The sequence below is a fragment of the Oncorhynchus nerka genome, unplaced genomic scaffold (assembly GCF_034236695.1).
Source record: "Oncorhynchus nerka isolate Pitt River unplaced genomic scaffold, Oner_Uvic_2.0 unplaced_scaffold_896, whole genome shotgun sequence".
Taxonomy (NCBI): Eukaryota; Metazoa; Chordata; class Actinopteri; order Salmoniformes; family Salmonidae; genus Oncorhynchus; species Oncorhynchus nerka.
Window position 1 is genome coordinate 132,239 of NW_027040402.1, and position 4,674 is coordinate 136,912.

General features: G+C 51.9%; 1 long non-coding RNA gene across 1 annotated transcript; it reads left to right on the forward strand.

The window, feature by feature from the left end:
- Positions 1–3,689: 3,689 nt before the first annotated feature.
- LOC135570924 (uncharacterized) lies at positions 3,690–4,355 on the forward strand. Its single transcript, XR_010463605.1, has 2 exons — positions 3,690–3,740; positions 3,843–4,355. It is a non-coding gene; the product is annotated as an uncharacterized LOC135570924 (long non-coding RNA).
- Positions 4,356–4,674: the final 319 nt, after the last annotated feature.

Here is a 4,674-nt window from a genome sequence, read left to right on the forward strand (position 1 = left end):
CTCATGAGACAGGAGAACGGGTACGTTGGGGTGGGGGGTTACCATGGAGACCTGCAGTTTGACATCTACAGACTCATGAGACAGGAGAACGGGTCGTTGGGGTGGGGGGTTACCATGGAGACCTGCAGTTTGACATCTACAGACTCATGAGACAGGAGAACTGGGCAGTGGACGTTGGGGTGGGGGTTACCATGGAGACCTGCAGTTTGACATCTACAGACTCATGAGACAGGTCTACAGACTCATGAGACAGGAGAACGGGTACGTTGGGGTGGGGGTTACCATGGAGACCTGCAGTTTGACATCTACAGACTCATGAGACAGGAGAACGGGTAATGTTGGGGTGGGGGGTTACCATGGAGACCTGCAGTTTGACATCTACAGACTCATGAGACAGGAGAACTGGGAACGTTGGGGTGGGGGTTACCATGGAGACCTGCAGTTTGACATCTACAGACTCATGAGACAGGAGAACGGGTACGTTGGGGTGGGGGTTACCATGGAGACCTGCAGTTTGACATCTACAGACTCATGAGACAGGAGAACAGGGTACGTTGGGGTGGGGGGTTACCATGGAGACCTGCAGTTTGACATCTACAGACTCATGAGACAGGAGAACGGGAACGTTGGGGTGGGGGGTTACCATGGAGACCTGCAGTTTGACATCTACAGACTCATGAGACAGGAGAACGGGGTACGTTGGGGTGGGGGTTACCATGGAGACCTGCAGTTTGACATCTACAGACTCATGAGACAGGAGAACGGGTACGTTGGGGTGGGGGGTTACCATGGAGACCTGCAGTTTGACATCTACAGACTCATGAGACAGGAGAACGGGTATGTTGGGGTGGGGGGTTACCATGGAGACCTGCAGTTTGACATCTACAGACTCATGAGACAGGAGAACGGGTACATTGGGGTGGGGGGTTACCGTTACGTTGGTGTGGGGGTTACCATGGAGACCTGCAGTTTGACATCTACAGACTCATGAGACAGGAGAACGGGTACGTTGGGGTGGGGGTTACCATGGAGACCTGCAGTTTGACATCTACAGACTCATGAGACAGGAGAACGCAATGCGTTGGGGTGGGGTTACCATGGAGACCTGCAGTTTGACATCTACAGACTCATGAGACAGGAGAACGGGTACGTTGGGGTGGGGGGTTACCATGGAGACCTGCAGTTTGACATCTACAGACTCATGAGACAGGAGAACGGGTACGTTGGGGTGGGGGGTTACCATGGAGACCTGCAGTTTGACATCTACAGACTCATGAGACAGGAGAACGGGGTATGTTGGGGTGGGGGGTTACCATGGAGACCTGCAGTTTGACATGTACAGACTCATGAGACCAGGAGAATATCTGATTCTCTTTCTCTCTACAGTATATCTGATTGGGTGTTTCTTTCTACAGTATATCTGATTGGGTGTTTGGTTCCCTACAGTATATCTGATTGGGGTATTGGGTGTTTCTCTCTACAGTATATCTGATTCTCTCTGGTTCTCTCCTCTCTCGTTGGGGTGGTTCTCTACAGTATCCTCCATGGGGGGTTACCATGGAGAACGGGTACGTTGGTGTGGGGGGTTACCATGGAGACCTGCAGTTTGACATCTACAGACTCATGAGACAGGAGAACCACCGTTGGGGTGGGGGTTACCATGGAGACCTGCAGTTTGACATCTACAGACTCATGAGACAGGAGAACGGGTACGTTGGGGGGGGGTTACCATGGAGACCTGCAGTTTGACATCTACAGACTCATGAGACAGGATGCTCTCTCTAACCTCCTCGTTGGGGTGGGGGTTACCATGGAGACCTGCAGTTTGACATCTACAGACTCATGAGACAGGAGAACGGTCTAGTACGTTGGGGTGGGGGTTACCATGGAGACCTGCAGTTTGACATCTACAGACTCATGAGACCTGTCTGTAACCGTTGGGGTGGGGTCTGTTACCATGGAGACCTGCAGTTTGACATCTACAGACTCTGAGACACCGGGTACGTTGGGGTGGGGGTTACCATGGAGACCTGCAGTTTGACATCTACAGACTCATGAGACAGGAGAACTGTCTGTCTGTCGTTGGGGTGGGGGTTACCATGGAGACCTGCAGTTTGACATCTACAGACTCATGAGACAGAGAAGCAGAGTCCACGTTGGGGTGGGGGTTACCATGGAGACCTGCAGTTTGACATCTACAGACTCATGAGACAGGAGTCTAACTCTGTCTCTCTGTCTCTCTGTCGGGTGCGTTGGGGTGAGGGGGTTACCATGGAGACCTGCAGTTTGACATCTACAGACTCATGAGACAGGAGAACGGGACGTTGGGGTGGGGGGTTACCATGGAGACCTGCAGTTTGACATCTACAGACTCATGAGACAGGAGAACAGGGTACGTTGGGGTGGGGGTTACCATGGAGACCTGCAGTTTGACATCTACAGACTCATGAGACAGGAGAACTGGTACGTTGGTGGGGGGTTACCATGGAGACCTGCAGTTTGACATCTACAGACTCATGAGACAGGAGAACGGGTACGTTGGGGTGGGGGGTTACCATGGAGACCTGCAGTTTGACATCTACAGACTCATGAGACAGGAGAACGGGTACGTTGGGGTGGGGTTACCATGGAGACCTGCAGTTTGACATCTACAGACTCATGAGACAGGAGAACGGGTACTTTGGGGTGGGGGTTACCATGGAGACCTGCAGTTTGACATCTACAGACTCATGAGACAGGAGAACGGGTACGTTGGGGTGGGGGGTTACCATGGAGACCTGCAGTTTGACATCTACAGACTCATGAGACAGGAGAACGGGTACGTTGGGGTGGGGGGGTTACCATGGAGACCTGCAGTTTGACATCTACAGACTCATGAGACAGGAGAACGGGTACGTTGGGGTGGGGGGTTACCATGGAGACCTGCAGTTTGACATGTACAGACTCATGAGACAGGAGAACGGGTACGTTGGGGTGGGGGTTACCATGGAGAGTTTGACATCTACAGACTCATGAGACGGGTACGTTGGTGTGGGGGGTTACCATGGAGACCTGCAGTTTGACATCTACAGACTCATGAGACAGGAGAACGGGTACGTTGGGGTGGGGGGTTACCATGGAGACCTGCAGTTTGACATCTACAGACTCATGAGACAGGAGAACGGGTACGTTGGGGTGGGGGGTTACCATGGAGACCTGCAGTTTGACATCTACAGACTCATGAGACAGGAGAACGGGTGCGTTGGGGTGGGGGTTACCATGGAGACCTGCAGTTTGACATCTACAGACTCATGAGACAGGAGAACGGGTACGTTGGGGTGGGGGGGTTACCATGGAGACCTGCAGTTTGACATCTACAGACTCATGAGACAGGAGAACGGGTACGTTGGGGTGGGGGGTTACCATGGAGACCTGCAGTTTGACATCTACAGACTCATGAGACAGGAGAACGGGTACGTTGGGGTGAGGGGGTTACCATGGAGACCTGCAGTTTGACATCTACAGACTCATGAGACAGGAGAACGGGTACGTTGGGGTGGGGGGGTTACCATGGAGACCTGCAGTTTGACATCTACAGACTCATGAGACAGGAGAACGGGTACGTTGGGGTGGGGGGTTACCATGGAGACCTGCAGTTTGTCTACAGACTCATGAGACAGGAGAACGGGTACGTTGGGGTGGGGGGGTTACCATGGAGACCTGCAGTTTGACATCTACAGACTCATGAGACAGGAGAACGGGTACGTTGGGGTGGGGGGGTTATTGGGGGGTGTGGGTGGTAACCTGTCTGTCTGTCTCTAACCTGTCTGTCTGTCTTTAACCTGTCTCTCTCTCTCCTACAGTAACAAGTGGGGTGACTACCAGCCCCACTCCAATGTGTTGTGGCTCCACTACCTGAGCTCCAAGCTGCTGACTATGACCTATAAGGGTCGAGGGGGGCGGGGCGTCAAGCAGGCCAGGTTGGACCTGCAGCGTTTCCACGACGATGTCCTCACCTTCCGATCTGCCTCTGACATACTGTACAACTGTGGCCTGTTCCAATGAGAAAGAGAGAGAGAGTGTGTGTGTGTGTGTGTGTTTGCCACATATTGTTGTTGTTAGCTTGGTTAGCCCGATGCTAAGTGGTTAGCCCGATGCTAAGTGGTTAGCCCGATGCTAAGTGGTTAGCCCGATGCTAAGTGGTTAGCCCGATGCTAAGTGGTTATCTATAGTATTGTGTAGGATCCAGTCGTAACCTTTTTTGGAGGTGAACTCTTCTTGTGAACAATATTTATAAACCCAGAAGACTGTAAATGGCTTTGTATTCTAAAATTAAAAAGGGGTATTAAACGTTGAATAGAAACAATGACCAAAAAGTGTGTTTTGGTGTCTGATTTTTTTTTTATCAAGAGACAACGCAAAGATTCCTAGATGCCCTTCCAGACTCCCTCCGCCTCGTCAAGGACGTCGGAGTACAGAAATCTGTTAACCACACCTAACTGCGGATCTGAACGTAATAGCCCTAATGCAGTCTCACCGCTAAAAACAAAACATACGTCACAATAAACTAGCTCCCTGACAACAAGAAAATACCCCAGCCCTGAAGCTTCCAGAAAAGTGGAACGGAAATGGCGCCACACCAAACAGGAAGTCATCTGACCAGCTTGGAGAGAGTACCGTATCGAAGAGCCCTCA